The sequence below is a fragment of the Pseudorca crassidens genome, chromosome X (assembly GCF_039906515.1).
Source record: "Pseudorca crassidens isolate mPseCra1 chromosome X, mPseCra1.hap1, whole genome shotgun sequence".
In the NCBI taxonomy this organism is placed as follows: Eukaryota; Metazoa; Chordata; class Mammalia; order Artiodactyla; family Delphinidae; genus Pseudorca; species Pseudorca crassidens.
In genome coordinates, this window is record NC_090317.1 from 113,403,975 (window position 1) to 113,430,922 (window position 26,948).

General features: G+C 38.9%; 1 protein-coding gene and 1 pseudogene across 3 annotated transcripts in view; one reads left to right on the plus strand and one right to left on the minus strand.

Annotated features, from left to right (window-relative positions):
• ZFX (zinc finger protein X-linked) overlaps positions 1 to 24,265 on the minus strand; it is a 57,775-nt gene extending 33,510 nt beyond the window's left edge. The window contains exon 1 of one of the 3 annotated variants that reach the window (XM_067723770.1): positions 24,119 to 24,265. The gene's annotated coding sequence lies outside the window, so the exon portion shown is untranslated. Of the gene's footprint in view, positions 1 to 23,199; positions 23,344 to 23,572; positions 23,944 to 24,118 lie in introns of those variants that run through there. The other 2 variants (XM_067723768.1, XM_067723769.1) reach the window with 2 other exon arrangements.
• LOC137216557 (protein tyrosine phosphatase type IVA 1 pseudogene) lies at positions 14,207 to 14,916 on the plus strand (annotated as a pseudogene).
• Positions 24,266 to 26,948: the final 2,683 nt, after the last annotated feature.

Consider the following 26,948-nt stretch of genomic DNA (forward strand, 5'->3'; position numbering starts at 1 on the left):
GCTCTAAAATATTAACCCAAGCTACCATAACACACTTATTTCCCAACATTTCACATCATACCCATTTCCTAACAGATATTCTGGCCCAAATGGAGGGTGTCCACTCATCTTATTTTGACTCAGGTAAGCAATAGTTGTTCAACAAACAGTTTTGACTGGTTATTTTTCCTTCTATTTTGTCATTATAAAAACTCAAATCAGAAAAAAACATGTTTTGAACTTCTAAGCAGAGATGACTATACTTCAACTTTGTAATCCCTGTGGGGTTAGAAGTAAATCTCTCTCACAACCAGAATGAAACCAATGTTCTTAGGATAGAACCTACTCAGGAAAGTTCTCAGGACTGTCATAAAGTAAGGGTGGGGAGCGCAAGCTGATGACGTAATGCAAAGTGCCCCTACCTCTGCTGCAAGAACCAAGCCCAGAGAACAGTTGAATCTGAAGACAAATAAGCAGAACCATTCAGAGAACCAAGAACCTAACGCTGTGGGCGAACACATACTAATGTTCAGTCTGATTATCAAATGCCCCCAAAATACTTCTGGGACGTCACTCTCACCTTAAGCTCCGTAATATATTCCCTTCCCAGATGCAGGAGTCATGATCCTAAAAATGCTATGGAAGAATTCACAACAGAAAAACGTACCATTTTAAGGGAAATATCGGTTTGAGAGAAACTCAGAAAATTCACAATAATTGTCTTCAATTCTTCAAAATAAAGCAATAAAAATACCATGCCAAGTTAATAGCTATAGCAGTGGCATTTTATCTGTCTTAAATCTGGGATAATGAATATAATTTTTTTAACATCTTTATTAGAGTATAATTGCTTTACAATGGTGTGTTAGTTTCTGCTTTATAACAAAGTGAGTCAGTTATACATATACGTATGTTCCCATATCTCTTCCCTCTTGCGTCTCCCTCCCTCCCACCCTCCCTATCCCACCCCTCTAGGTGGTCACAAACCACCTTGCTGATAATATATCTTTTGATGCCTAGACACTTTCACGATCTCCCTCTCGGGGAAGGTGGCTTATATTTTCACTTTGCTTTTTGTCATAAGCATACAAGAATCATTTGTCTGCTTTTGGTCTTCCCAAAACGGCATGCCTTTTAATTTTATGACTTGACTCTAGTTCCTCTCCTTAAGCCATGCTCAGAAAACCAAACTGTATCATACAGATTAGATGGAATTGCTCAAACTACAGGAAACAGAAACAAAAGCAGATCCACCTGTAACAGAATTTTTCTTAGAAGGAAACTGGAACTGGTGAAAATTTACACTTAAAGCCTGATTAATATCTTCCCTCTTAAGCTATGAATTTTTTCCCACATTGTTCAATGTGGGAAATGCAGCTATCATTGCTTCAGATATCTAATTTTCAAATCTGGAATGCTATTTCACTTCTCTTACCAATTCAGCCCTTAAATGTCTCACAGTCATCCACTCTTAAATTCATCATGTCCCCTTTATTTTCACTGCTACCACTCTAACAAGCTCTGGTGGTCTTACATCCAGAACCCAGTGGGAATCTTCCAATCAAAAGATTTGAGTCCTTCTTGAACTCAAGAAATTTTCTTCTGTTTCAATACTTGCTTCCATTTTCTCTGTTCATTCTTACTAGAATTTCCATTATAGGATGTAAGAACTCCTAAATCTAGCCTCCATATTGCTTTAACTTCTTCTCCTGTATTTTCTTTGTCTATTATATTCTCAGAATCCCTAAACTCTTCCTTCTAAGCTAATTTGATCTTCACTCCATCTACTGAATTTTTACTTAAAAGATCATGTTTTAATTCCAAAATAAGCTTAGTTTCTTTTTCACAGCAATCTTTTTTTCAGTGGATACTGTATCTTCTCAAATATCTCTGAGAATTTTAAAGTTTATTCTGTACCCTATATTAACCTGTCTCCTCTGCTGTTTCACTACTCAGTTTGTTGAATTTGGTGCCTCTCTTTCAGACTGATGGTTTTCCTCAAAAGCACGGTTCTTACAGGTTGTCCATTCATATTTGTAGATGAAGGTCTAGAGTTACATTCTGATAGCTGGGCTGTATTTCCTCAGCCCAAGTGAGAATCCCTGTTTGCCTAGCAATGAACCTAAGTTCTGACCAAAGGAGTCCTGTCTAGAATGCGGTCAAGGGAGACAAAGGAACCATGTAACTAACCAGGCTTTCCTTTATGGTGGATGAGTAGCCCATCTTGCAGGTACTGGAGGTCCGATATCCCTCAGGATACCACAAGCTACCTAAAGCACTGCCCTTAACTTTCTCCCCACAGTACCCACTTTGGAATTTCCTATAGATGAATTTGCAATTCAGAGAGCCAAATTTTTGGCATTGGCTCAGGAGGAAAACCACTAGAGACATCTATACTGATAAGTAAAAGGCTTGGCTTTCCATAACTTTAATAATCTGGCTGTGCCCATGGCTTGCTCTTTATCCTAGGATGTCCCCACTTTTGACACTGGGGAAAAGACAGAATGACAATTTTGGGATGGTCCTTCCAACTTTCCAAATAGGGCCACAGGTTCACTAAGCTCGCTAGGGCTTTGCCATTAACTGATTCCCAATTGCTTTATTCAACCAGAAATTCATCATATTCTGGTCTACAAGTGGCATACCTCTCAGGTTTTCTTTTTTCTCTGAATTTTTATACTTCTTCCTCAATGTGATTTCAAAAGGAAGTAAAAATAAATGTGTGTCTTCTCTAGTCTATCTTGAATTTGAAGTCATTATGAATTTGTATGTGTCAAAACAGCATGGAAATATGTAAAAGCAAAAAAACTATGATAGAAACTGAAAAAAAATCAATAGTAGTGAAAAGTTACAACTCTTATCAACACCTGACAGATCAAACATTCAAAAAATAAGGAAAGATATATATAATTAATAAGATTAAGTTAATAGCTTTAATTAAAATTCTACTCCCTAATACAGTATTTTATTTTCAAAAAACCTTGCCCACCCTCTGTGCCAAGAAGAGGAAGAGAAAATGCTTCCTGTTGTAAATGTCAGAGCCCCGTCCTTCCTTGCCCTGTCCTACTTGGAACTTTTGTACACTTTGCTCAAAAATTCAATGCCAAGTTTTTGTTACAAATTAGTTTTTTCCATAAAACCATTTGAGCCAATCAGTAATTTCAAGGTTTTGTTTGTTTAAAGTCTAAGAGTTCGAACTTCCAAAATCTATTACAATTTGGTCCTAAAACTAACACAACATTGCAAATTAACTATACTTCAAATTTTATAAAAAAATTTTTAAAGAGCTTTTAAATAGGAAATAAAATATTTGGACCTAAAATGACAAGCTTTCTTAAAGTCTTATTTTTCCAAAGCCCCTATTCACGTTCAGATTGAGTTGCCAAAATACCTAAATGTCCATTGACAGATGAATGGATAAAGAAAATGTGATATATACATACAGTGGGATATTATTCAGCCTTAAAATTCCATCGTTTGTGACAAGATGGATGGAAGAGGACATTATGCTAAGTGAAATTAGCCAGATACAGGAAAAAAAAACCATTCTGCATGACCTCACTTATATGTGGACTCTAAAACAAACTCAGAGAAGCAGAGAGAAGAATGGTAGCTCCCAGGGGTTAAAAAGGAAGAGAAGTTGGAGAGATAATGTCCAAAGGATACAGAGTTCTGGAGATCCTCTATATGGCATAGTGTCTATAGCTAACAATACTGTACTGCACACTTAAATTTTGCTAAAAGGGTACATCTTATGTTAAGTGTTCTTACTAAGATGGAGAAGGAAAGGGAGAAGGAGGGGAAGAGGAAGAAGAGGCAGAAGAAGACAATGATGATGATAGGGTGGGAGTAAACTTTGTGAGGTGATGAATGTTTATGGCTTTGCTGGTGGTGATGATTTCTCAGGTGTATACTTATCCCCAAACTCATCAAACGTATACATTAAATGTGTAAAGCTTTTATATGTCAATCATACCTCAACAAAGTGCTTTAAAAATAAAAAATGTAAAGAAAATTTTTAAAGAGTTGCCAAAACACCCTCTGAAGTTAGTTGCATTGATGTGCTACAAACACTAAGCACTACACTTTTTAAATGCCTTTGTCTTTAAGACTATAGCTTGATGTTAGGAAGTACATACCCTTTTTTTCTTTATATATACTTTTTTTTTTAATTTTTGGTTGCATTGGGTCTTCGTTGCTGTGCGCGGGCTTTCTCTAGTTGCGGCGAGTGGGGGCTACTCTTCGTTGCGGTGCGCGGTCTTCTCATTGCAGTGGCTTCTCTTGTTGCAGAGCATGGGCTCTAGGCACGTGGGCTTCAGTAGTTGTGGCACGCAGGCTCAGTAGCTGTGGCTCACGGGCTTAGTTGCTCTGCGGCATGTGGGATCTTCCCAGACCAGGGCTCGACCCCCGTGTCCCCTGCATTGGCAGGCGGATTCTTAACCACTGCGCCACCAGGGAAGTCCCAGGAAGTGCATACGCTTTCTACCTAGTTTTTGTTATGTAAAGTAGTACGGCCTCCTTTATGAAATACTGCTATTTAATGTACTCAATAATTTATCCACGTTCATCACATAAAACTCTACTGTATATCATAATGTCTAACAAATCTCCTTGGATCACTGTTTTTGAAGTTTTAAAAAAATAGTTTAGTTTATCAGCTTTTGCTGACACTCTGAACAGAAATCCTACTCACATGATTTCCTCTAATAACCACCTTTAGGTGAGGTATACTGGAGTGGACTTTGTGAAACACTTGATGTGATCAAAGGATGGAGACTGTTTTGACATAATATGGAGATTAATTTAAACTACACAATACACAGAAGAGTTAAACTAAATAAAACCGTCAGGGGATATTTTTAAAAGGTTAATTTCTGGGCTTCCCTGGTGGCGCAGTGGTTAGGAATCCACTTGACAGTGCAGGGGACACGGGTTCGAGCCCTGGTCCGGGAAGATCCCACATTCTGCAGAGCAACTAAGCCCGTCCACCACAAATACTGAGCCTGCGCTCTAGAGCCCATAAGTCACAACTACTGAAGCCCGCGCGCCTAGAGCCCGTGCTCTGCAACAAGAGAAGACACCACAATGAGAAGCCCTGCTTGCCACAACTAGAACTAAGTGGTCACACAGCACTGAGCTGATCTCCCTGTGCGATGCAGCTGCTTCCAGCTAGCTAGCTATTTTACATTTGGTAATGTATATATGTCAATGCTACTCTCTCACTTCGTCCCAGCTTACCCTCCCCCCACCCCATGTCCTCAAGTCCATTCTCTACGTCTGGGTCTTTATTCCTGACCTGCCCCTAGGTTCGTCAGAATCTTTTTTTTTTTTTTTTAGATTCTATATACATGCACCAAAATAGTAACCTAATACCCTACACTTTCCCTCACCTACATGAACACACATGCTTCCTATTATTGCTCTTCCTAAATACATCACTTTGGGTCTGTTAGGCTCTGTAAACTCAATGCTGACACTAACAATGTTCTCTGTACATTTTAAATACTGGCAAGAATATAATATCAGGCCTTTCAACAACTGTAACAAAATTTTTAAACTGACATTTGCAAAGTTATGGAGCATTTTTACACTGATCCTCTGCTAATACAATTAGCAGTATGTTTTGTACCTATAACTTAATAAATCCTTTAATCATAAAACAAACAAAAAAAGAACAGGCTGGACAATGAAAGGGCTGGTTTGCAATACACCTGCAGACCTGCTTCTTTTTTTCTTTCCCTGTTTGCTCATCTTTTTTTTCCAGTTTTACTGAGATATAACTGACATTCCATATTCTATAAGTGTAAGATGTATAACATAATGATTTAACTTACATACACCATGAAATGACTACCATAATAGGTTTAGTGAATATCCATCATCTCATATAGATACAACATTAAAGAAACAGAAAAAAAATTCTTCTCCTTGTAATGAGAACTCTCAAGATTTACTCTTAACAACTTTCATATATAACATAGAGAAGTGTTAATTACCTTCATCATACGGCACATTACATCTCTAGTATTTATTTATAACAGGAAGTTTGTACCTTTTGACTACCTTCATCTAATCCCCCCCCCCCCCACCTATTTCTCACATGACCAACAATGGGCATGCTCCACTGAGTATCAGCGCCAGGTAGAGTATCAGCAGCATTAATCCCATGATCATTCTCTGGAGCAAAGCTAGGGAATCAGCTAATTTACATTGCACTCCCCGCCACCCCGCCCCAACAAAATCCATGCCTGCTTTTTTCAGGGATTTGGGGACATAGGAAACTACTACTAGATAATAATCTAAAAGGGAGGAGGAAACTGGGGAGAAGCACAAACATACATAATTTGAAATAAAGAAAAAAACACATAGATACAGGAAAAGTAAAAAACTTGTAAGAAAACAGTCTATAATTCTATGCTAGCACACTGAAGAGAAATGTTAATTTACAAGCATTAACTCAATAAGAGATAGAGAACCCAATCACCATAAAATGGGGGGGGGGGAGATGTCTGTTACCCTTTCAAAAAGCTCTAGGCTTTTCCCAAAGCTAGCTGAACACAGGAGGAAAGCCTCCTCAATTCTTTTTACAAAACGAATTTACCATTTTTTGAAAACACAATGATCCAAAACCTATGGGAGGCAGCAAAAGCAGTTCTAAGAGGGAAGTTTATAGCAATAAAAGCCTACCTCAAGAAACTAGAAAAATCTCAAATAAACAATCTAACCTTACACCTAAAGGAACTAGACAAAGAAGAAAAAACAAAACCCAAAATTAGTAGAAGGAAAGAAACCATAAAGATCAGAACAGAAATAAGTGAAACAGAAACAAAGAAAACAATAGCAAATATCAGTAAAATTAAAAGTTTGTTCTTTGAGAAGATAAACAACATTGATAAACCTTTAGCCAGACTCATCAAGAAAAAGAGGGAGAGGACTCAAATCAATAAAATTAGAAATGAAAAAGGAGAAGTTACAACAGACGCTGCAGAAATACAAAGCATCCTAAGAGACTACTACAAGCAACTGTATGCCAATAAAATGGACAACCTGGAGGAAACGGACAAATTCTTAGAAAGGTATAATCTTCTAAGACTGAACCAGGAAGAAATAGAAAATATGAACAGACCAATCACAAGTAATGAAATTGAAACCGTGATTAAAAATCTTCCAACAAACAAAAGTCCAGGACCAGATGGCTTCACAGGTGAATTCTATCAAACATTTAGAGAAGAGCTAACACCCATCCTTCTCAAACTCTTCCAAAAAATTGCAGAGGAAGGAACACTCCCAAACTCATTCTATGAGGCCACCATCACCCTGATACCAAAACCAAAGGTACTACAAAAAAAGAAAATTACAGACCAATATCACTCATGAATACAGACGCAAAAATCCTCAACAAAATAATAGCAAACAGAATCCAACAACACATTAGAAGGATCATACACCATGATCAAGTGGGATTTATCCCAGGGATGCAAGGATTCTTCAATATACGCAAATCAATCAATGTGATATACCATACTAACAAATTGAAAAGGAAAAACCATATGATCATCACAATAGATGCAGAAAAAGCTTTTGACAAAATTCAACACCCATTTATGATAAAAAAAAACTCTCCAGAAAGTGGGAATAGAAGGAACCTACCTCAACATAATAAAGGCATATACGACAAACCCACAGCAAACATCATTCCCAATGGTGAAAAACTGAAGGCATTTCCTCTAAGATCAGGAACAAGACAAGGATGTCCACTCTCGCCACTATTATTCAACATATTTTTGGAAGTCCTAGCCACGGCAATCAGAGAAGAAAAAGGAATACATATTGGGAAAGAAAAAGTAAAACTGTCACTGTTTGCAGATGACATGATACTATACATAGAGAATCCTAAAGATGCTACCAGAAAACTACTAGAGCTAATCAATGAATATGGTAAAGTTGCAGGATACAAAATTAATGCACAGAAATCTCTTGCATTCCTATACACTTAACAACGAAAGATCAGAAAGAGCAATTAAGAAAACAATCCCATTCACCATTGCAACAAAAAGAATAAAATACCTAGGAATAAACCTACCTAGGGAGACAAAAGACCTGTATGCAGAAAACTATAAGACACTCATGAATGAAATTAAAGATGATACAAACAGATGGAGAGATATACCATGTTCTTGGATGGGAAGAATCAATCTTGTGAAAATGACTATACTACCCAAAGCAATCTACAGATTCAATGCAATCCCTATCAAATTACCAATGGCATTTTTTAACAGAACTAGAACAAAAAATCTTAAAATCTGTATGGAGACACAAAAGACCCCGAATAGCCAAAGCAGTCTTGAGGGAAAAAAATGGAGCTGGAGGAGTCAGACTTGTGACTTCAGACTATACTACAAAGCTACAGTAATCAAGACAACATTGTACTGGCACAAAAACAGAAATATAGATCAATGGAACAGGATAGAAAGCCCAGAGATAAACCCACACACCTATGGTTAACTAATCTATGACAAAGGAGGCAAAGATATACAATGGAGAAAAGACAGTCTCTTCAATAAGTGGAGTTGGGAAAACTGGACAGCTACGTGTAAAAGAATGAAATTAGACCACTCCCTAACACCATACACAAAAACTCCAAATGGATTAGAGACCTAAATGTAAGACCGGACACTGTAAAACTCTTAGAGGAAAACACAGGAAGAACACTCTTTGACATAAATCACAGCAAGATCTTTTTTGATCCACCTCCTAGAGTAATGGAAATAAAAATAAACAAATGGGACCTAATGAAACTTTAAAGCTTCTGCAAAGCAAAGGAAACTACAAACAAGACAAAAAGACAACCCTCAGAATGGGAGAAAATATTTGCCAATGAATCAACGGACAAAGGATTAATCTCCAAAATATATAAACAGCTCATGCAGCTCAATATTAAAAAAACAAACAACCCAATCCAAAAATGGGCAGAAGACCTAAATAGACATTTCTTCAAAGAAGACATACAGGTGGCCAAGAAGCACATGAAAAGCTGCTCAACATCATTAATTATTAGAGAAGTGCAAATCAAAATTACAATGAGGGATCATCTCACACCAAGTAGAATGGGCATCATCAGAAAATCTACAAACAATAAATGCTGGAGAGGGTGTGGAGAAAAGGGAACCCTCTTGCACTGTTGGTGGGAATGTAAATTGATACAGCCACTATGGAGAACAGTATGGAGGTTCCTTAAAAAACTAAAAATAGAATTACCATATGACCCAGCAATCCCAGTACTGGGCATATACCCAGAGAAAACCATAATTCAAAAAGACACATGCACCCCAATGTTCACTGCAGCACTATTTACAATAGCCAGGTCATGGCAGCAACCTAAATGCCCATCGACAGACGAATGGATAAAGATGTGGTACATATATACAATGGAAAATTACCCAGCCATAAAAAGAAACGAAATTGGGTCATTTGTAGAAACGTGGATGGATCTAGAGACTGTCATACAGAGTGAAGCAAGTCAGAAAGAGAAAAACAAATATCGTATATTAACGCATATATGTGGAACCTAGAAAAATGGTACAGATGAACCGGTTTGCAGGGCAGAAACAGACACACAGATGTAGAAAACAAACGTATGGACACCAAGCGGGGAAAGTGGCAGGGGGGTGGTAGTACTGGTGGGATGAATTGGGAGATTGGGATTGACATATATACACTAATATGTATAAAACAGATAAGTAATAAGAACGTGCTGTAGAAAAACAAAATAAAATTCAAAACTTAAAATAAAAAAACTAATTTACCGTTTTTTAAAAAACCTAACAAAAATAATGTAACCAAACTACAAACATGGTTAATTATGAATCCAAAGCCAAGTTTTTGCAAATGTGATCCATCATATAATATATATATATAGACACACACGCGCGCGCACACATGCATGCGCATACACACACGGACACCTTGACAAAGTATGGTTATTCTAGAATTCAAGGATGGAACCAAATAATGGCCCGAATTAACAGGTCAAAAAAGGAAAATCCTGATGTGCCTCAACAGATGCTGAAAAGTTGAGATTCAACATCTTTTTTTTTTACTTAAACTAGTCAAATTGGAAGAGAAAGACATGTTTTTTAACAGTTAGAAAAAGTACAATAAATAGGAATGAAACCTTAGTACATGCTATCACATAGATGACCCTTGAAAACCTTATGCTAAGAAGCCAGATGCAAAAAGCCACATATTACAGGATTCCATTAATATGAAACATGAAGAATAGGCAAATCCATACAGACAGAAGGTAGACTGTCCGGGGCTGGGGGTGGGAGGTGATTGCTAATTGGGTACAGGGTTTCCTTCTGGGGGGATAAAAATGTTCTAAAATTACTGGTGATGGTAGCACAACTCTGAATCTACCAAAAAAAATCCCACTGAATTGTACACTTTTGAAGGGTGAATTTTGTAACAACTTCCTCTCAGTAAAGCTGGTTTAAAAACTACACATGCAAATCTTAAACTAGTTCATGTTACAACATGTATTTTTAGATAGGAGAATGATATCAGTATCACTTTATAACAAAAAGACATGTATTAAAACTAAGGTGAAACACTGAAAGTATTTCTTTTAAAGCCAAACTTAAGACAAGGATGCCCACTAACACTATTATTATTTAAGATTGTATGGGAACTGAACTGATAGGCAATGCAATTAGATAAGATAATGAAATGCAAGATATAATTATTATTTGAAAGAAATTATATTTATTTATATATGACTTATGCAGGAAATTCAAGAGAATCAACTAAAATCTTAATATCAGAATGAATTCATAAAATGTGCTGGTTTAAAATTAATATACTTGATGGCAAAAGCTTTTTATTTTAAAGACAAAAGCTTTCTTATGTAACACTTAAAAATGTAAAATACCATTAGTAAGAGTAACTGAAAACTCTAAGTGGGATTTTTTTAATACAAATATACACAGAAATCAATCTTGCTCTTGAATATATTGGATCAGTAGTATTAATTCTCTCTTAATTAGCCTCTACATTCAATCAAAATCCCAACACACTTTTGTTGTGAATCAATTGACCTTATATATGTAGGTCTACTCTCAGACACTATTCTGTTGCATTGATCAATCTGGCCTTGCACCCACTATTTTAATCACTGCATCTTTATAATAAGCTTTAATATATGGTAGTGTAAGTTTTCCAACTTTTTTTTTCAAGACTGCCTTTGCTATTCCAGGCCCTTTGCATTTCCATATAAATCTGAGAACTGGTTTATTAAAAAAAAAAAAAAGAATAGTACTTCCCACTTAAGGCAGTGAGGAGCACGAAACGAGTTAGATATGTCAAGAATATAGCATCAGGACTGGCACAGAATAAGTATCCAATAAATAAAGGTGCTCTTCTTTAAAAAAAAAAAAAAAAAGCAAAGCCTGTTGGGGTTTTGATTGGGACTTCGTTGAAAACTGACATGTTTATAACACTGATACTTCTTATCCATGAACATCGTATCTCTCCCCATTTATGAGTTCTTTCATTTCTCTCAGTAATGCTTTCACTAAAGGTCTTAGTAAGCTTTGTTGGGTTTATTTCAAGGTACTGGATGTTCACTGATCTTACTATAAATTGTACTACTAGCTTTTAAAACAAAATATAAAACAATCAATCAACTGTACTGGCTTTTAAATTTTATTTTCACGTTGTTTGTTGTTAATATAGAGAAATACAAATTATTAATCAATGTCCCCCAAATATAATGTAGTAAAATTAGAAGTAAATGTCACTGAGGTAATAACACCCCCCAAAAAAAATTTCCTTGAATTGGAAAAGTCTCAATAATTCAATGGGCAATAGGAAAATTATAAAAACCCAATATATTTAGAACTAAATAATAAAAAATCAATTCACATAAAATTCATAGTACCAGTTACAGTTCAGAGGAAATTTTATAGTTTTAAAAGCATGTAAGAGTAGAGATTAAAAACTAATGAGCTAAACTATTTACGATAGCCAGGACACAGAAGCAACCTAAGTGTCCACTGACAGATGAATGGATAAAGAAGATGTGGCACATATATACAATGGAATATCACCCAGCCATAAAAGGAAATGAAATTGAGTTATTTGTAGTGAGGTGGATAGACCTAGAGTCTGTCATACAGAGTGAAGTCATAAAGAGAAAAACAAATACCACATGCTAACACATATATATGAAATCTAAAAAGAAAAAAATTGGTTCTGAAGAACCTAGGGGCAGGACAGGAATAAAGACGCAGATGTAGAGAATGGACTTGAGGACACAGGGAGGGGGAAGGGTAAGCTGGGACGAAGTGAGAGTGGCATGGACATATATACACTACCAAATGTAAAACCGATAGCTAGTGGGAAGCAGCCACAAAGCACACGGAGATCAGCTCGGTGCTTTGTGACCACCTAGAGGGGTGGGATAGGGAGGGTGGGAGGGAGGGAGATGCAAGAGGGAAGAGATATGGGGATATATGTATATGTATAGCTGATTCACTTTGTTATACAGCAGAAACCAACACACCATTGTAAAGCAATTATACTCCAATAAACATGTTAAAACTAATGAGCTAAACTTCCAACTTAAATTTTTTAAATGTCTGAAAAAATGCAAATAAAATAGAAAGAAATATTAACCATATGGAGCAGAAACAGAAATGGTCAATAAAAAGAACTATTTGAAAAGCCTTAATATAGGCAAGTTATTGGCAGTACTCATCAGAAAAAAAAAGGAACAAATTAATGAAATTAGACATTTTAAAGTCATTAGAGAAGCCTATATTTTATACCAATATATCTGAATTTTTATATTTTTCTAGAATACTGTTCATTTTGTATAAATAACAACAACTTGAGAAAAGCCAAAAATACTTATCACCATGAAACAAACTATTAATCAAAAAACAACTCACTAAAAAAGACACCAAAGACAGTTTCACAGATGACTTATAAGTTTCCAGAAACAGATCATATCTATGAAATACAACTTGTTTCAAAGGAGAAGAATTATTCCGCAACACATCTTAAGAAGTTAGCACAAAAAGAAAAAGTACATGGCAATAGCAAAAGGATGCAAATATCCAGGGACTCCAAAGACAGTTTAAAATACAAAATCTATGAATACAATTCATCACACGAATAGATGCTGCAAAAACATTAAAAAAATCAACGAAAACTCTAAAATGCTAAGTAAAAGAGAACATTAATAAATATCTCCTCCCTCCAAAAAAAAAAAACACGAAAATATCATCCTTAATGGTAAAATATTAGAAGCACTCCATTAAAGCACGTGGACAGTGATGCCTGTTATCGATGCTTTCATGCAACTCTGTGCTAGAGGCATTAGTCAATGAAGTAGAAGAAAAAGAAAACAAACAAAAAAGAAAGAGGAGGCAAAAAGGAATGAAAAAGAAGAAATAAAACATCTTTACTCACACACACCTATTTAGAAAATACAAGAATTATAAACTGTAATAATCTGTTACTCCCACATTTCATTGAATCTAAAAATACTGCCAATTTTAAGATGCATCCTTGTTTTACCTACATCTAAGAAAAATATCCTGCCAGTTAAACCGATGCTATACTTTATTATCTAGAAATTTCATTTTAGATTTATCAAGACAATTCTTTTAGACTTATTTAGACATATTTTCATCATATCCTGTGGATATATAGAAGAAAATATAGAAGCAAAAGAAATTGGGAGTCTGGTGACCCCACGGCTGCCCGTGAAGCTGCCGCCCTGGCCCTGCCACTACCGCCACCTCAGGACCGGCTGTATGATTAGGCCACAATCTTCGATGAGTAGACATATTCCTCAGTTCTGTGGTGTTCTTGGTCATACATTTATGGAGTTTCTGAAGGGCAGTGGAGATTACTGCCAGGCACAGCACAACTTCCGTGCAGACAAATGAACTGTAGAAATTCATTACTACTCTACCAAGAAGCCCCCATAAGAGTGGTTAACCTGGACACAGAAGTGTTGAACTGAAATCCACAGAGCATTTTTTACAAGAGTTCTGACCTGCATGGGGTAAAGCTCAGTGCACTTCCTTTCTATTGCCTCAGTATCACTGAATTGAAGAATTGCTGCTTCTTGTTAGGAGGTTCATTTCATTTCCCATTACTCTCAACTTCATACTCAAAAGCACTGAGAATTTCAAGTGGAGTATATTGAAGTACTCAGTTTCTTTGCATCATTCCTGTATTCAAGTTTTTAAATTCTTTCATAAACCTATTGAGTGTTTTTTTAACTAAATTAACACGGCTCGAATGAACCACCCAGCTCCTGTGGAAGTCACTTATAAGAACATGAGATTTCTTAATCCAACCAATGCGACCTTGAACAAATTTATAGAGGAACTTAAGAAGTATGGAGTTACCACAACAGCAAGAATATGTGAAGCAACTTATGACACTACTCTTGCGGAGAAAGAAGGCATCCATGTTCTCGATTGGCCTTTTCATGATGGCGCACCACCATTTAACCAGACTGTTGATGATTGGTTAAGTCTCGTGACAATTAACTTCCACGAAGACCCTGGTTGTTGTATTGCCGTTCATTGTGTTGCAGGCCTTGGGAGAGGTCCAGTGCTTGTCGCCCTAGCATTAATTGAAGGTGGAATGAAATATGAAGATGCAGTACAGTTGATAAGACAAAAGCAGCGTGGAGCTTTCAACAGCAAGCAACTTTTGTATTTGGAGAAGTATCGTCCTAAAATGCGGCTGCGCTTCAAAAACTCCAATGGTCATAGGAACAACTGTTGCTTTCAATAAAACTGGGGTGCCTGATGCCATTGCTTGGAAGTGGAACCTAGACAGGACGGAATTTGTTGTACATGTTAGCCAGCACGATGGCTTCATGAAGTCTGATGAAGCTTCCACAGGAGTGTCGAAAAGCAGTTTTACCAGGCCACAAGCCTGGCAGAATTGCAACTTCTGTGTCTGGGTTATGATCAACCTCCTTGGACACACAGCAAAGGATTCTTGCTGTTCAGCATTTAAAATGTGCTTATTATTGTTTGTACCAATTGACCTTTTCTGAAATCATGCAGTATTGAGTCATGTCTTTAAATCTGTTTCCATGCCAGAATCTTACCAATATATAAGAAATTTAGAAAGACTAGGTGCCGAAATACCCAGCACAATACTTATATATTTTTAGTATCACATAGAACTAAAATCCCAGGAACTAAGAAAACTCTGGACCTTATGTGGTTTATTCCTTCCATCATTTCAAACATAGAAAGTAGGGCCTATAATGTTATTTGCTCACAATATGTTTAGGTCTTCCACATTCATACCAGTATACATCAGATTTGCTTATTTTAGTTTTTTGTAATTAACCAAGTCTTACAGTGATTATTTAATGTCTTTCTATAAATCTCATTTTGTGCTGTTATAGAAGACCTCCATTTTGAAAATCTACATTGTAAAAGAAGCACATGTCTTTAATGTCTCCAGACAAAAAAGCCTTACAGTTAATTTCAGTGTTTGCACTTTGGGGTACAATCTACAGGGAGGGCCTGAAAAAAGAATGGGAGGGGGCTATTAAATATTTTTAGTAAAATGTTGCCTTTGTCTTGTGCAGAACATGTAGAATATGTGCTTTAACTTAGTAAATATTTTTTAAAAGGTGGAAATACTTTGTTATTGTAGCTAAAACAATTCTTAATCATAAAATTTCTGAAATTCTTGTAATTTTTTTTCAAACTTATCTGAAGTTGTTTACCATTTTATTTTTGTTTGAAGTGTGATTCCCAACCTCTCTTGGAAAAAAAAAAAAAGGGTTTCTGCTAATGAATTGAGCAGACATTTAATATTTTATATGCCTTTTGAGCTGTGTAACTTAATATTTGGATAATTGACAATTTGTTTTATTATGTAATTGATAAAATGGTGATGTGTATTAACATTAGCTCAACCATACATTTATACTGTCTGCGAACATGTGGTTATAGTTCTGTGGGGGAAATAATTTGTCAGTGTTCACCAGCTTGTAAAAATCTAGTGTGAGAGCTTAAACATTAAATAAATGATGAAATGCAAAAAAAAAAAAAAAAGAAAAAGAAAGAAAGAAATTGGTAGAGTACTCCTAAAACTTCACATTCAGGGTCCTACTATGGAATGCTTTTCTACTCAAAGCTATTCAATCTTTCCTAACAATATTGTTCTCTACCAACAAGAGTGCTGCTGATGCAGCATTTCTTAAAATGCTCCATAATTATCTATGTGATTTTCTTTCCAGTAAGACACCCACCTCACAATTCCTTCTGCCTTCAGTTGTATTGTTGGGTGTGAAATTAAAACACAACAATGCACATACTCATTTAAGTGATGACAAAATGAAGAGTCTTGACCAAGTATGTGCATGTAAAAACAATAACTACATCATGACTGCTACCTGGACAACACTGATTATAGGACACCATCAAACAAAGATCTGTATGAACCTCTGTCATATTAAAATGGGGGCGGGATGTCCTTCAGAATCTATGAAATATGGTAATACGAAAGTTCAGCAAGCTTACATGATGAATACAGAAACAGTATCTAAAAGAAAATCCTATTCACAATAACAAAAATTATACAAATTTTTTTCTAGCAAAAAATCTAACAAAAGTTGTGCAAGAGCTTTATGAAAAGCAGTAGAATATGCCCAGATTCAGACCCCAGCTCCACTACTTAGCATACATCTATAAGTATCTACATATTATTCTATAAATATGATGCAAATACAATAAAAATCCAACAGTTTTTCATAGAAACCAACAAACTGACCCAAAAATAAACAAAGGAAGGAAAATAGCTTTAAAACTCCAAAGAAACAAAACACTTATTAAGATTTAACTATAAAGCTATCACTGTTAAATCAGAGAGGTATAGGTATATAGTCAAACAGACCCATGAAATCAGAAGAAAGTAGAAACAGATGTATATATGTGAGAATACGATAAACTTCACAAGTTGCATTACAAATTAGTGAGGAGAAAGGCTGAACTACTTGGCAAATTCATATTAAAAAGATAAAATCAGGGGGCTTTCCTGGTGGCACAGTGGTTGAGAATCTCTCTGCTAATGCAGGGGACACGGGTTCGAGCCCTGGTCTCTGAGGATCCCACATGCCGCAGAGCAACTAGGCCCATGAGCCACAACTACTAAGCCTGCGCGTCTGGAGCCTGTGCTCTGCAACAAGAGAGGCCACGACAGTGAGACGCCCGCGCACTGCGATGAAGAGTGGCCCCCGCTTGCCACAACTAGAGAAAGCCCTTGCAGAGAAACGAAGACCCAACACAGCAAAAAAAAAAATTAATAAATCAATAAACTACCCCCAACATCTTCATTATTTTTTTATTTTTTATTTTTTTTGTGGTACGCGAGTCTCTCACTGTTGTGGCCTCTCCCGTTGCGGAGCACAGGCTCCGGACGCGCAGGCTCAGCGGCCATGGCTCATGGGCTCAGCCGCTCCACGGCATGTGGGATCTTCCCAGACTGGGGCATGAACCCGTATCCCCTGCATCGGCAGGCGGACTCTCAACCACTGAGCCACCAGGGAGGCTCCCAACATCTTCTTTAAAAAATAAATAAATAAATAAAGATAAATCAGATCCGTATATCACACAATAGAGAAAAAAATTCCAGATGAATTAATGACCTAAATATGAAAAAGCACAGTATCATTATGACCTTGGGGCAGGAGAATAATTTCTTGCAGATACAAGAAAACATAAACCATAAATGAAAAAGAACTGAGGAAACTGACTACTTTCACATTAAAAAGTCCTACACAAAAAAATATTCCATAAACAAAGCTAAAGAATAAGCCACAGACTAGGAAATGGTATTTTCAGTGTATAAAACTACAGGCCATTAGAATTCAGAATATAAAAATAACCATAAACCAATGAGAAAAAGGCAACAGTCCAATAAAAAATGGACCAAGGATAGGCACAAGCAAGTCATAGAAAACTCAAATGGCTAATAATACGTGGGAAAAAAGGCTCAACAACACGAGTAATCTAAGAAATGCAAAAGGAAAACAGCAATGAGATACCATTTATACCTAAAAGATTGGAAAAAACTGTAAAGTCTAATCTTTTGGCAGTGGTCTGGAGAAACAGAGGCTCATACACAGCTGATGGGCGTGTCGAATGGAACACAATTTGACATTTGGCAATTCCCAGTAAAGTTGACAAATGCACAGACTCTTGAATGTAGCAACTCTACTTCTATAATCCCAAGAGAGAAGAACCCCATATAAGGATGCTCACAACAACACTGTCTGAAATTGCAGAAAACTGCTAACAACCTAATGGCCCCTCCCTAAGAATAGATAAATAAACCACAGTATATTTATACATTAAAATACAAGTAAAATGAATGAACCAGATCAGTAGTTTTCAAACTTCTTGGACTCAGGATCTCTTTACACTCAAAAATTGAGGACCTCAAAGAGTTTTTGTTTATGTGGGTTCTATCTAGAGATGTTTATATTAGAAATTAAATCTGAGACACCTTAAAAGTATTCATAAAAAATAAACCCACTGTATATAAACATGAACATTTTAAAATAACTATTTTTCAAAACAAAAAATTGTGAAAGGAGTAGCACTGTTTTACATTTCTGCAAATCTCTTCAAGGACAGGCTTAATAGAGGACAGCTGGATTCCCGTAACTGCGTCTGTGTTCAATCTATCATGACATCACATTTCGTGGAGGCTCTGTACAGTACTTGTGCAGTGTACAAAAGAATGAGGCTGGAATAATATCAGGGATCCCTGGGAATTCCTGGAGCACACTCTTGAGAACTGCTAAACTAGATCTACATACAACATAAATAAATCTCAAAAACACATTGCTAAGTGAAAAAATATACATATAAAATGATAAACAGAGTATGATACCATTTATGTAAAGTTAAAACACATAAAGCAGTACTTGACATTGTTTGTGGTACATACATATTAGGACAGTGGTTATTTCTGGCAAAGAAAAGACAGGAATGGGATAGGGAGGCACTCTTCAATCTGTGAAGTTTTCTTTCTTTAAATACACAAAAAGTTATGAAGCAAATATGTAATAAAATATTAATATCTGTTAAATCTGGGCGATACCTGCTTTTCAGTAATTCTGAAATATTTCATAATTTTAAATATTTTTTCAATCCTAATGGCTGTATTCTTCAAGGCCACGTAGCTTCCTTAAAATGTCACCTCCCTTTGAGTAAAATATAGTTACAAGATTCCTGGATTTTATAAAAAGTTCTTTGGAAAACTAATTTGACAGGACTAAGTATACACTGGCCATATTAACCCCAAGCTTAAGCGCTGGGGGCAGGGTCTACTCAGCTTATGTGGCATATGCCTTACTACACACACCCCTTGCTCAAAGGATACAGTGACTAGACAGATGCTTGAATAGTTGAAAACGATTCAACTACACAAAATTCTCTGCACCCCAAAACTGAGAGAATTGCTTTTAGATTACTGTCATTACCATGTACCAGGTAATGCTCTGGGACAAGGATAAATGAGAACCTGTCTCTACATCCAGAGTTTAGAAAAGATAACAAAAATACAAATACACAGCTAAAATATAAAAGGTTAAATGCTATATTAAAACATACCTACATTGTTATATGAGACAGAAGAATGAGCCCGGAAAAATGATGGTGCCATAAACAGAAAGAAAGCTAGAAGCAGGAGCTGTTTTAGGGGCTCTGCGTTTAAAAAAAAAGTTTTTTTCCCAATAAATAGTACTGGGCATCTACTATGTTCCAGATAAATTTGGTTTCAGCCATGTTGAGACAATAAGACACCTGAAAGGAGGTGGTCAGTAGGCAATGCTAGAGAAACTAGAGAGCATGGGCATGGTAAAGGGCACCAAAACCAAGCAAGAAGATTCAAGAGAACAGGATAGACAACTGACCTTGAGGAAAATCCCATAACAGAAGGCAGAGAAAGTATAGAGTTTCTGAAACAAAGAACACTTTTATATAACACACCTGCTGACATGCTGTAGAAGTCTCCCAATTTGGGAAACAGCAGATCTAGGAAAAGTGGAATGAAAAGAAATGAAAACGCTGGTGAAAGGAGAGATAAGACAGCTGAGGTTTTTGTAAGATGAGCAAACCTAGGAATGTTTATAAGGAGAGGAAAAGGCATCAGCAGAGTTAGAGGGCAATGATGCAAGTGGCAGAATCACACTGACAGAGCTCCATCCTTTGGGACCAGTGGATCCCACAGGCAGAGCATCTGGGCCTGAAGGAGGCCAATTCTTCCCACAAGTGAAGAACAGGAGGACAGCCTAGGGAGAGACAAAGGAAGAATATGAAGTGGAAGGAAGGAAATTCAATTGCTTAGATCAGATGGCTGTCTATCTTTCTGACTTAAGTAAAAGATTAGGTAATCTCTGCTGAGGCTGAGGGGTTTCAAGGACAGGTTGAGGAGTTTAAGAGTAAAAAAGAAAAAGTTTGGAATTGCCAGTGTGCATAAACACAAATAGTACAAACAAGGTCATAAGTGGCGATACAAGTCCAGGTAGGTTGAGAGAGGAAGCATTTACAAAAAGCAATATGGAAAAAAGTTTTTCTTCAATGCATTGTGAGCATGTTTTTAAAAAAGAACACTTGCATCTATCTGGAAGATACACAAGTTAAAAACCAACACCTCATTTATCCAAGACAGTTGTTGTTCCACCAGTTTTCCAGACCACCCTTTCAGGCAAAAAGCACTTTAACTGTTTCCGACAGAAATCCTTCCAAACCATACACTCCTGTCTTAACTATACGACTGAAGTCCAACTCTTAATCTTAATCATCCACTCTTGCTGTACTGGAACATGTACTGCCGCTGCACTGCGTGTGCAGCAATACAATTCTCTTTTAGAATTCTACGTCTTTCCCACCTGTCAAGACATAAAGCAACTGGTTCTTTCAAGTTTACGTTTACCTTTACCATCTCAAGGACCACAGAGTGCTTTAGCAACTTGCTTCTAGTCAGCCTCCTAGAACGCACTGTGTCTCAAACTTTTCTAAACCATAGCCCTTTAAGATAAACATGAGAATATTCAGTTCATTCCCTTCCCCTCACGGAGCAATCACTGCTCTGACCTGCTGCAGTTTAGGAAAAATAGAAAAACTGAAACAACTTTCTGGTGAATACTTATGCTACCTATAAACTTACGTATCATAAAATTCTAGGAAACACATTCCCAAAATGTGCATCGAGAATAGTTCAAATATTAATCAAAACATGAGAAGGCTTAGCTTAGTAAACAGCCTTAGTTATTACCCTCTTAATCAAAAAGGTGGTTCCTCTTACCACATGGAAAAACAGGGATTCCAAAAAGACCACCTGAGGGCTGCTGCCTTCTTAATCATCGCTCTTCTACTTTTCAAAACTGACCTGTTTAAAAATTACCATGGAGATACTTACAGGCTCATTCCTCATTTTCGTGAAGTAACCCACAGCACTCGTCCTGTAATTTTCAACCACGGTAAATGAAAAGCTAGAAACGCCTCCCCATTTGTTGACTACAGAGATTATAATAACTCTTGAGCAAAAAGTTACTTGGAGTGAGAAATTAGGACAGAAAAAAGGAGCAGCTGCCTACTAGATATGGATTGTTGAAAAAGTAGCAAAATTGTCTGAACTTCTGCACATTCTTGATAATCATTCCTGCAGTGAAACACTGGTTGTTACTCTCTCCCTCAACTTTGAAACTTCCTAGGCCAATGGAAGGGCTAAGTGACTATAAAGCCGGGCTCAGGTGTGTCATCACTCTACTACTTGAGGGCTCCCTGGCCTCCCCCATTGAGTATAAGCCCCTCCACCTGGAAAACAAGCTCCATCCACCTTATTTAGCCACCACTCCCCTACCTACACCGTCTACTCCAGCCAAAGTACACATACTTGCTGTTTTCTGAAGAAGCTTCACCCTTGAAATGCCCTTTCCCCACCTCCACCTCAGTCTAATAAAGTCCTACCCATCCTTCAGTAACCTTCTCGAAATGTCACCTAACCTCGTTTTCCTCTGAAACCCCAATAATTGGCTGTACCTTCCCGGCAGCACTTCAGTGCATTTCACCTCATCTCATCTGCCTCTGAACAACGAACTTCTTGGAGCCACCGTCTGCATTACAAGAACCTTTTGATCTTTCGTAGCACCTAGCACCGAGTTCAGAGTAGTGTAGTATGCAATCAAAACTACTTTAAGGAGTGGAATTCCACCTTAGAATTTTTCAAATCAAATAGAGAAACTAAATACCATACCAGGTACAGGAACAATAAATACTGCATCACATTACGTTGTCCTTCAATAAGAAAATAAAACCTTCTGCCCTTTTCTTACTCCTGAAAAAAAGTAAATACTACCAACAGATCGCTAATAGCTTAAATGCACCTTTTCTAGAAAGTTGTTTCCAAATTAATGAAATTCAAACGACTCCGTAAAATTTTTACTTCTCCGTTTCCGTGCTGTGCAATTTGCACTTTTCCCCTTACTACGTGAAAGAGTGAGAACTTCTTTCCTATCCATTTAAAAATTTTTCTTTCTTTCTTTACTCGAAAAGGCAGTGGCTGTTGGAAAACAACCGCATCTAAAGCACTCTAATTCACGTGTGACTTTGCTGAGGTAAAAATAAAATGTCTTGGGGTCCCACTTGCCGTGGTGAGTCCACATGCCTCGGCGGACCCTCAAGTGACCTGTAACAAGCGCGGGGGAAAGGCGCGGGGCCGGGGACGCTGAGTAACGAGATTGCCCCAGCGCCTGAGAGCCGACGAAGGCCGCCTGCGGCAGCTCGACTAAAATGCAGCGGAAGCAGCAGCTAGTCACGGGTGCTGCGGTAGGCAGGGCAGGAAGGTGGCGCTGCCGCCGAGCGCCTACAGCCCGAGCGCACTTCATGGCGGCGAGGGCAATGGCCGCTGTGGGGAGCGAGCACGCCCCTCCGCGCGCACACGCTGCCGTGCCGGGCCTCCGGGACCCGTCACCGGAGCCGCCGCCACCGCCGCCGCCCGCTCTCCGACCCCCCCTTACGGGCTGTAGCGGAATTTTCTCTTCAGACGCCGCCTTCAAGATGGCGGCTCCCCCTCCCAGCAACCCCCTCAATCGTCCCCTGCAGCAGGCGCCGAGCCGCCGCCATCTTGTCCCCCGTCCCTCCCCCCCTCACCGATATTTACATAGCGAAAATCGGCCCGGCCGGCCTGCGGCCTTCACCTCACGCCTGCAGCCTTCGCCTCCTTGCCAGGCCTCGCCCCCGCGCAGTGCCCCGGGCCGGCCGCGGCACCGACCCGGGGCCCCTCGGCCGCGTCCCGGGCCACCGGCCGACCCTCCCCCAACCCCCGCCCGTTTGCGGAGCGCGGCTTCGCCGCCGCTCGGGGCAGCCGGGCTCCTCCCCGGGCCTAACTGCGGCCTCCTTGGGGCCTGCTCGGCGCCGCGCGCCACACCGCCCGGCCTAGCGCGGAAGGGCGCCACGCGGGCCGCCGACCAGGCCGGGACCAGGCCCCTGCGCGCGCGCTAGGCCCCGCGGCCGCGGCGACGCCCGGAACTCACCGGACGGGCGTGCGGGCGGTCGGCGACGGTGGCGGGTGCTGCAGGCCGGCCTTTCTCTGGAGCACTGGGCCGGGCTCCGGCTGGTGGGGCGGGCGGAGGGAGGGAGGAGGGGCCGAGCTCGGAGCTGACAAAAAGCGGCCCAGCTCCCCGGCACGGGCCCGCCGTCAGCACGTCACGTCACCGCCCGGGAGAGAGACCCAGGAAAATGCGGAAGGGTACATAGGCCCCCTCCTTCGCCCGGTGTGTCTCCCTGGTGCTCCGGTCGGCGTGCTCACGCCCTGCAACCGGGGAGCCCAGTGGCCTTGCTGCGGCGGGGTCTCCGGCGGCCGGAGTTTCCGTGACAGCGCCCCCCTTCTTTCCACCTCCTCCGCGCTCCCGCCCGCCGCCGCTACACACGCGCCGCTGCCGCCGCCTCGGCCGTAAAGCCCGCGCGGGGCCGTGGTCCGCCGACCCCGCAGAGAGGCAGGCGGCCCGCACCCGGCCCGGCCGCCCCCCACCATCTCCCGTGGGCCGCGGCCGCCCCCCGGGCCCTCCCCGGAGACCTACCGCCTCTCCGCGCCAGTCCTGGCCGAGGCGCCTGCTCGAGTTGTTTGCAGGCCCTCAGACCCCCGCCCGCAGTAAATGTGTTTTCTTCATCCCCGTGGCTGGAGAAGAAGATAAATTTAGCAACCCCCGCCGTCCCCTGCCTTCGCTTAAAAAAAAAAAAAATCTTTGAAATAAAATGAAAATAGGCTTGCCAGTCTAAATGGGTGCGTGGGCAAAAGGAGGGGGAGAAGGGTTATCCTAGAGCACCTACCAAACCGTTTAATTTTTTTTCTAAATAAGCGTTCAATCAGAGAACCTAATTGATTTTATTAGTTTACGGCGGAAAAAATAAGGGTTACGTTTTGAAACTGGTTTCGCACATTGCAATGAACACGAATTTTTAGTGTATATTTTCTCTATAACCGTGTTTCAAAGTAGGAGAGTCTATGAAATATGTCTTGTGTGATTGTTTCATAAATAATGAATTTTTCACATTCTTTAATAAATACAGAGGGAGGAGCAGAATTGGGATTTGGGTGTTTTTTACAAACTACTTAAGTCTTTCAAAGTTTAAAAAGACTTAGGAGAGAAAGAAAAATATGTATTTGAGTAAATAAAACATTTATCAACCCCAAAAATGTGTATTTTGCATTTTCGTTACTGAAATTTTTATGCTCTTTCCATACTGAACTTGGAACCCAAATTATGTTTAAAACTTACTAGTTAAACGTTAAATGATGTAGCCTTTACATTAATCCGAATCTGATATGCTTTATTTCTTCGTTTAATTCACTAAATGTTAGATAAAGATATTTCTTTTTTTTTAATTCTTTGGCCGCACTGCGCGGCATGTGGGATCTTAGTTCCCCCATCAGGGATCAAACCCACACCCCCTGCATTGGAAGCTCGGAGTCTTAACCACTGGACCACCAGGGGAGTCTGGTAAGTATACTTCTAAAGAGTAAATAAAACAAAAGTTATAAGGCAAATAGCATATTGGTGTGAAATCTCTTCAAATACAGAGGCCTTGTATTTTAGTTTCCTGTCATAACTTTTTTAAAACTCCCAGAATGCGAGTTGTCCTTTCCCTCAGACCTCTTACAATTATAAAATTGCTTTCAAAAAGGAAAAGCAAAGGTACAGTAAGAAATTATCTCTGAGGGACTTCCCTGGTGGTCCAGTGGTTAAGAATCCGCCTGCCAATGCAGGGGACACGGGTTTGAACACTGGTCCGGGAAGATCACACATGCCTCGAAGCAACTAAGCCCGTGCGCCACCACTACTGAGCCTGCGCTCTAAAGCCCGCGAGGCACAACTACTGAAGCCCGCGCGCCTAGAGCCCGTGCTCCGCAACAAGAGAAGCCACCGCAATGAGAAGCCCGCGCACCGCAATGAAGAGTAGCCCCCGCTCGCCGCAACTAGAAGAAGCCCGCGCACAACAACGAAGACCCAATGCAGCCATAAATAAATAAATAAATAAATTTTTAAATGTAGTAAAAAAAGAAGTAATCTCTGAGAAAGTACTTGATGGTAAATTTCCTCTCAAGGCTTTAACCTTGATTTTTTTCAAGCAATTAAATGATAAATAACATGTCTTCATCATTTATAGAAAATTCCACTGGGCTGTGATATAGACTATTCACAGAAAGGTAAATAAAACTAATATTTTTTCAAGTAAAAAAAAGAGAAATAGCTTGTATACCTACACTAATGTGATTTCAAAATATTGATAACCAGCGTTTAAGTACTTTCCAAGGGCTTCCTTTTAATGCTATGGCATGTCAAGGACGGGGTCTCATCAACCATGTAACTGTAAGCAACATGAACACAACCTAATGTCAGCATTCTTGTTAGTTCTTCCATAATTACCATCAAATACTTCTAAGTCCACTAGCACTTAAGAAAAAAGTGTCAAGGAACATAAACAAAAAAGATGTTTGCTCAATTTACAAAACCAGAAGTAGTTTAGGTATCGATACTTTTAAAGAGCCTTTTGCCATTACTTTTCATCCATAAAGAGACTTAACTTTGATGGGAAAAAAGGAAAGGATGGCCTAGTTCTATTAATTATATTAAATAAACCATTACTGGAGTCCAACAAAGATTATTCTATAGATGACTGTACAGATGAGGTCAGCTATACTTTTTTTTGCGTTTTATAAAAGGGAAAATAATTTGTACTTCAAATCCATTTATGGAAGGCTGTAAAAAACAGTGTATGATAAAAATCATTTTACTGGAATTACATTTAATATAAAATTCTTGTGTGATAGAAGTGAAGGCTCAAAGGAAGTGTGAACAGCAGAGATCAGGAATTGTTCGATGTAATAAAACACAATATAGGTTGTGAAAATATTCACAGTAGGACCTTGAAGAGACCTAAAATCACTGAAAGCATTTGGTAATCAAGCACTAAGTGATTAAGCCCCTGACACCTTGCACTTAAAGGACCTACTGCAGCCTCTCTTGCATTGATACTTCTCTTGTTTTAGTATTAGGGACCTAGAGAATTCTGAGCAGAGGGAGTAAAAAGATGTGGTGCTTGCCCTTGGGGAACTCAGGATAAGGAGGCTGTGTATGGCTGAATACAAACATTCTTAAGTGCTTTCATTTTCTCACCTAAATAAACACACAATAAAGTGAAATTTTATTTAGGGAGATTGAGAGCAGAACATTTCAAAGGCATATGCTGTGAATACAAAATAGATGGTTTCAAAGCAGCGAAAGGGATTTTGGTTATGTGCTAAAATTTATTTGTTCCTTCAGAGCTGTTAATGTATATTAGATAGTTAAAAGCAACTACTCAAGGTTTTGACAGTGTTTTAATAACTTAACTAAAAATCCCTGACAT